Source organism: Cyprinodon variegatus, unplaced genomic scaffold (genome assembly GCF_000732505.1).
Source record: "Cyprinodon variegatus isolate N-32 unplaced genomic scaffold, C_variegatus-1.0 Scaffold457, whole genome shotgun sequence".
Classification (NCBI taxonomy): Eukaryota; Metazoa; Chordata; class Actinopteri; order Cyprinodontiformes; family Cyprinodontidae; genus Cyprinodon; species Cyprinodon variegatus.
Window position 1 is genome coordinate 547,418 of NW_015150910.1, and position 7,914 is coordinate 555,331.

General features: G+C 36.0%; 1 protein-coding gene across 1 annotated transcript in view; it reads right to left on the reverse strand.

The window, feature by feature from the left end:
* prkcd (protein kinase C, delta) overlaps positions 1-7,154 on the reverse strand; it is a 27,375-nt gene extending 20,221 nt beyond the window's left edge. Inside the window, exon 1 of the mRNA XM_015389416.1 lies at positions 7,048-7,154. The gene's annotated coding sequence lies outside the window, so the exon portion shown is untranslated. The remainder of the gene's footprint in view (positions 1-7,047) is intronic.
* Positions 7,155-7,914: the final 760 nt, after the last annotated feature.

Below are 7,914 nucleotides of genomic sequence, written 5' to 3' on the forward strand. Positions count from 1 at the left end.
CACAAACATTTATTTTTCATATTGCACCAGTACAGTTAATGAGCAACCTGTACTGTTTGTTCTGTCTAAAATGTTTATTTTGGAATAAAGAGGTTAATATAAAAAATATTTTTTGTCCGATTCATCGATTAATCGAAAAAATAATCGTCCGATTCATCGATTAATGGAAAAAATAATCGTCCGATTCATCGATTAATCGAAAAAATAATCGTCCGATTCATCGATTTTTAAAATAATCGTTAGTTGCAGCCCTAATTAAGATACAGCTATGCCTTTGCATTGTGTCTCAGAGTTTTGCTTCAGCCCCTATAAGGACGTTGCTGGCTTATTTAAGTTTCTTAAGGATCCTGGGCTGCTTTCAAAGTCAGTGAAGCAGGTCATATGAGATCTAAAGAAATTGGAGCACTCCATGACATTTCTTCTATGCTTGGAACATTTTTAGAAGGACGTTTTTGTTTATTTTGTTGCCTCATTGAAAGATTCTCTTGGTTGTTCCAGGAAACAATAAAGTGTGCTGCTGCCAACAGCCTTACCTACAATGTAATATTAATAATTAAATTAATATCATATCAGGAAACAGAGTTTAAGTATCAATATTTTTCAGGGTGTGGATACTTTTAACGACCCTCATTCCTGTTATACAAAAAATTATGCCTATTTTAAACTGATGCTGAAATGTAATGTGTCTTAGCATTAAGACCGCATTTTCCCCAATTTCTGTTAATTTGTGCCTGTGTGGCTTCAGTCATTGTCATCCAAAGCAAATATTCAGGGTTTGTTTGAATTGTACCCCTCTGATGGCATTTTAAATTATTAAAATATTTTAAGAAAATACAAAAAAGAAAAGAAAATTCTCTGCCCATTTACGCCAATATGGCAGTATTAAACCACTGAATATTTCAAGTAATTTCCTCTTTATATGAAAACCATTACCAAGTACATAAAAAAGTCTCTCTATAAAGTAGAAAAACAGATTTCTGGGTTCAATTCCCAGCCCAGGGTCTTTCTGCATAGAGTTTGCATGTTCTCCCTGAGCATGTGTGGGTTCTCTCCGGGTACTCCGGCTTCCTCCCACAGTCCAAAAACGTACCTGTTAGGTTAATTGGCTTCTCCACAGGACACCCTTAGGTGTGAGTGTGAGCGTGACTACTGGAGATAGGCACCTGCACCCCTCGCGACCCCACTTGGGATAAGCGTGCTAGAAAATTGATGGATGGTATAGGCTACCATAATAATTAGGGATGCACGATATTGGGATTTTGGCCGATATCCGATATGCCGATATTTTAAAACTCGTAGCCAATAACCGATATCGATACTGATGTTAAAGCTGGACAAAAATAAGTAGTCACTGAAAATAGCAGTTTTGTTATCCATTTCTGACACTTTGAAAAATAATATACTCAAATATATTTTCATATGCTGATCTCAAATTGATTTTTAAAAACGCGGTATCGATCTATTTTACTTTCAAAATCTTGTGAAATTTCATCTTTCTGTTAGAAACTCTCGTGATATTTTGCAAATTCTTGTGAGATTTTGTTAGTAAAATAGATCGATACCGCGTCAATATATCAACATGGCAAAATTTTGTGAATTTTCGGGGGATTTCGTAGCATAATGATGACATATAGCAATATTTCATTAGTAAAAGAGATTGATATGGTGTTTTTAAATGGCAATATATCAGCATATGAAGATATTGTGATATTTTAATGTATCAATATTTTTTCCCTCATCTTTAGGAGTTTTTAAGTCTGTAAAAAAGAAGTTTTTGAGGAGAAAGAAGAAGTAGTATTTTTATTTTTTTTTAGACTTTAGAAACTCAGAAGCTGATCAAATATCGGGTTAAATATCGGTGGGGTGGCCGATGTCCGATATTCAGTTTTAAGGCCGATACAGGCCGATACCGATAGGGGGCCGATTATATTGTGCATCCCTAATAATAATGTTAAAATTATTAAGAAATTGGCTGTATAAAAGTTCATATTATTATTATTTTTTATGTAGGTTTAGAAAAAAATACCAGATTATGCAGATGGGGTAATAATATCACAGACGAAACAATTTTTTTTCTGTTCTGTGTGCTACTGACTGAGCAGATACGGCACCAGGAGAGAGTAAGCTGGTCTGGAGCGGACTAGCTGTACAGAATAAACCATCGTGCTAGCTAATGTGTTACTGCTTTTATTCGACCGGTTTGTGGCTTAATTAGGGTAGCTGGAAAATCATGACTTTATATCTTATCTTCGATTTTATATAACAGGCCTCAAGATGCCAATTCCACCAACACTATCAAAGCCAAGCAAAACTATCTTAAAGCTCACACATAAAACATATTATTAACTGCATATAAAACACCTGCAGCTTCACTCAACAATAAAAGAGTGCTGTGTCAGCAGGGCGGGACTGAGGGCTTTTTGATGAATCAGAGTGAAACCTTCACACAAAAATCCCTGAATGAAAACATCACACAGAAAAGCAGGCGGATAATATTTCACATGCGTTTAAAAACAAAGTTGTGTTTGGATGAGAAAACACAATACACAGTCAAAAAAATCAGCCTGTATGAAGAGCAGCACAACTTGCATTGTTCATTTGCTGCTGGAATTTAACCTATACCTTCAAATCAGAGATTAAAATTAAATTGTTTCCCAATGCTATAAGCTAGCTTGGAATTCCCAAGTTGGTTTGCATAAGCATTTTTAAAATTTTACACATAACAAATTAATCAGCACCGCTCCTGTTTATTGTTTTTCACATTGCTTTTAGTTTACAGTTTCAGCAGCGAAGGCGTGTGCCTTCACTACAAAGGCAGTGCAAGTTTTAACATGTTGCTATTCTAAACCCAGGCTTGCATTGCTCCACATTCAGCCCGGAATGGTATTCAGAACACCCCCACCCCCCCCCCCCCGTGAGACTGGAAAATAAAAAGAACCAAAACACATCAAATCAAAAGAAGAGTGGTACACCAGGAAGAAAGCGTGATGAAAAGCAACTCCACTCCCTCCTGTTGTTGGCAGTGATGTCATTGGATTTTTCAGAGTTAATCAATAATAAGCACACTGTGTGACTGAGGGCAGTAGTGATTGACTGCTTTCTGTGCCGTTTCGATTTGTCCCATCTGTTAAGTTCACGGCTCCTTTTGCACAAAGCAGCGTACAGTAATCTGTAACATTTTAGGTTTTAATCCAAACTATTTGTGTATGCTTAAATTATGAGCAGAAATCCCTGTACACTGTTACCACAGTTGACACATAGCAGCTCTAAAACTCTGACTCTAAGCCTAAAGGTTGTATAATTCTACATAGAAAATGAAAATACCTGCATTTCTATGGGTTTTAAACTTTTACTTCAGCTAAAAATGAACAAGTAACTAAAATACAGGGTGTGGTCAAACCTAAAGGGATAGATTAGAAAATATTTTGTAAAATTATGATTATAAGCAGCATACATCTCACTGCTCTAACTCTTCTTGTTTATACAATTTGCAGCCAGAAACGAAGCGGAAGTATAATCTTAAACTAACTGCAAACTCGATTAATTTTAAGGGATTCATATGCAAATGTAATGAATATTTCAATGAACATTATGATTATGTAAGTCGTTAGGTTCCTGTTAGACGCTCTTTTACCAGAATCTGATGATTTGTGCAATGTTTTGGGGGTTTTTTTCATAGGAACTATGATATTTGTCCAGGAAACACATAATGAGAATGGAACTTATCCAACATAAGAATATCTCAGTGTGCCAAAAAAAAAAAAGAAAATAGTTAAAACTGTTCTATTTTTGTTTAACATGCTGCTTTTCTTTTCCGTTTAAAAATAAATCTGATTTCAACGCATAAATGTTAATGCGCATTTATTACAGGTCAATCATTGCTGGAACCTGGAAGAACCAGGTAGTACTATTGGACCTAGGGCAGCATTCTACACTGTTGGATCCCTTTATTTTATTAGAGCACCAGGAAAACTGGGTCGTCCTTGACCAGCTCTTCTCTGTATCTCAGAGAACAGACTTTGAATTACTTCTGCTAGTCCATAAATCATTGAATGGCCCCGCACCAAAATACATTAAAGACTTGCTGTGTTTGGATCAACTATCCAGACCTCTCAGGTCTTCTGACTAAAGTCTGCTAAGCATACCCAGAACCAGAACCAAACATGCAGCAACAGCTTTTAGTTCTTATGCTCCACTAATCTGCAATAAAGTCCAAGAACACTGAAGAAGCTCTAAAACCCTAAATTTTAAATTAAGATTTTATTTTTTTATTTTTTTTGCATGAGATTTGATTTATTTAAGTATGGAGTGCAACTTCCCTTTTTATTTTCCATCAACCATTTTAGCTCTTTGTTAATATAATATTCTAATGTTCATTATTCCTTTTATGCTTGTTATTTATTTGTGTTACCTTTATGCCATTGCAATGTGCTTTTTATTTAACGTGTCCCATCTAAGGCTCTTTGAATTGTCTTGCTTTTGAAATGTGCTTCATAAATAAACTTAACTTGCCACGTAGTATCACTTTTTCCATGGACATGGTGATCAGCTTCCTAATGATAATTATCTCATTGATTAATGTTTTAAGTACTTGTTTTCACATTAACCAGCATGATCTTTTTACAAATTTCCACTGGCATCCACTCTGGTCTTAGGTCCTCATATGGTTTTACAGTTAACCTTAGGAGCAACTAATCTGGACTGAGACCAAATGAGAACACTAAGGAAACTAATTTAATGCTGGTGGGACACTAGAAGTGATAACTAGGCATGTACCAGCTACTAGTATCTAGTTCTGATATGACTTTAAACCAATAGAGGTTTTATGTAATTCCATACCAACCGTTTGAGGTCCTAATGAAATGCTAGATAATCAGTGTGCCTCTAACCATGCACTGCCTGCCAGCTGGCTGAAATAGGGTAAGTAATTTTTACCTCCCCTACACATACAACTAATTAGAGTTTTTGAAGAAATACCGATGCTGAAAATCAACTAAAGTCATTATACATAAAATAAAGAAGCACCACTCATGTATTATTCAAGGTATCACTTTTAAAAAATAAAGCAGCCAAATGTCTGTAAGGTACCAGAGCTGATAACATGACCAACTAACCAGCTCATTTTACAACACTAAATTGCAAAGACAGCACAATAAACAGGTTTGCATAAAACAGTTACAAAATTTTGCATCAAAAATATTTGCTCGAGTCTGTGTATCAGAATTTTAATACTAATTAAACAATATAATTATGTTATTATAAATAACAACATTACCTATTACATTTATGTATTTATTTATTTTTATTTAACCTTTATATTACCAGGAAGTCCCTTGAGAGAAAATCTCTTTTTCGAGGGAGACCTGGCCAAGAGGCAGCAATACAGTAAGACATAAGAAAACAGGACAACATAATAAAATCATTCATAAACTAGACTCTAGAATACCAGTTACAATTCTCTGTGCAAGCGGTTTTCAATAGTGATTTAAAATGCTGTAGCGGAATAAGAGTCCGTAATTGCAGAGAGTTTTGAACATTGTGCCACGACCATGGTGCTACATAGTATATATAATATAATTTAGAAGTCGCAAAGGTATTTTTTTAATAAAAAATAAATAATTTGCATTTTATGGAGCCTAGGCTCCATAAAATGAAGACTGCCATGTTAAGCCTGGTTCTGCCAGAGGTTTCTTCCCAACAGGGAGTTTTTCCTCTCCACTGTCGCTTCATGCTTGCTCATCATGGACAAGTTCTCTCAACCTGTGTTATCCAACTGGACTTCCATCTTCCAGGTCCCTGAGTGAAGCTCTAGTATCAGCTCACGCAATCCACTGGATCTCCCCATGAAGCTCAGCAGACCGTCCCCCTAACCAGCAGTCTACAGACTGACCAACTTCATCTATCTCCACTCCACCACCAGTTTCAGGCCTGGAGGGAAACAGCCCTATTCTTTGCTCCTGTTCATGCATATCTATCAAAATTAAGCGCTATGTTTCCTGCCTAAGTCTTGTATCAATACATTTCTCCTAATTGTCTTTTCTCTTAGTGTGAGTTTTTCAGATTGCAATATGCTTAAATTCACATTTTTGCATAAATCTCATTTCAATTTGATTAAATTGCATTTTGATGCAACTTTTCTATACTCTGAGAATTTCTTTAGCTAAAATACCTTATACCTTACCTTACCTATAACAGAAATCCTGAGCTGTCCCTTCAGATGACAGAAGCTGAACAACAATACATGGTTTAGTTTAAACTAGAACCTCTATTTCTGAGTGACTCAGCCATCAAATTACAGCAATAATAGATGACAGAAACGGCAGGTCCAGACACCTATAAATTATCAATTAAATCTCGATCATGATCACCCAAAGTAAACTGCCAATCATTTCAGCTTGTGCATCTGATTCTCTGTTTATGCAACAGCGGATGTGGTCGCTTGTCAGTTGACTGACACGGATTCAAACATCATCACCCTGCAGCCAGTGTCTTTATGACAGGTCTGTTTTTTTTGTTTGTCTTTTAGGTTCTGCACCCCGTCCATGTTGTCATCCCGAACTTCCGTATGCCATGTTGTATGCCCTTCATCTTCCATCTCAAATGTAGAGTTTATCCTATTGTAAACAGTCTGGATGACTGCCTCACCTGTCGATACTGATATTGTTCCAGCGTCATCGCTCAGTCTGACAAATCCCCGAACCCGTCCCGATAATTTAGTTTACAAAAATAGGCGACAGAGAACTCTTCCAATAAAAAAGTTAATGCTGGATAATCCCTTTATTATAGTTCGTTTGTTTCTATATAAGTCTCAATTTGCAGCGTTTTATTTAAAGAGACCTGACAGAACATGTACTTTTTAGAAAATAACTCCAGCGCCTGCCCTAAGTCAACGATTACAGTTTGTTCCTCAACAGATGAAAGACGCAGAAGGAGACATACAGCTACCTTTATGAGCGCTCTTTGAACCAGTTTTCTATCAAAACGAAACCCCAATAGGCTCGAACTTTGATAAAGTAAGATAAAAATCCAGTATTACAGCAAGCTCACCTCGTACTGCAAAGTCAGCTGCGCCTCTTCTTCACCACAGCTTCATGAAAGTTACTCTTTTCTTCCTCTCGGTTTTTCGCTCTGTGATTCTGTGTTGAGGAAGTGTGGCACCTGTATGGCAGGCCGAATTACCATATCATATATTAGCCCCTAACTTTTTAAAAGTATGCTCCAAATCAATAAAGCTCCACTCCAGAGCCATATTTCATGTTGGTTTTTTTAACAGTTGCAAGATGTTACATTTCCCAAAAGGTTTCAAATTTTATCTTATGAGCCCACATAATATTTTTCTATGGGTCTGGAAATACCAAAATGTTTTCGGGAATTGTGAGATGATCCTTTGAGTTCTTTATTTTGTTATTTTTACGCTATCCTCTGAATTTTATTTTTATCAAAATTCTGCTGATCAAAATGCTTCTCAGATCCAGCGAAAACTGGAAGATGAGTGCTCTTTTTTTTGCTTAAACCCACAGATTCATCAGCTGTTTTCTGTGTTTATAACATCACAATTATTTCAGTACATAGTTGTTGCAGGTTTGTTCCTTCTTCCTGAGGTGAACTGGGGTTGTGTAAGAATGTTCTTAGTTGATCAGAAGTTATACATTAGGATAGTTTAAGGGACAAAATATGTAAACCTGGGTAAAACTGAGTGAGCATGATCTCTTTTCAAGTCTGAAGCTTTCAAAAAGCATTTTGGTTCAGAAAGTGTTTCTATCTATAGTCATTAAAATGACTATAGATGTATTCTAATGATTATTCTCAACAATGTATTATAAACTAGGACCAGAGCTTGGATAACTGCATATGAAGTTTAATCTGCTTTGAAATACTAAAAAAATACAAAACAAATATGAAATCAACTAAATT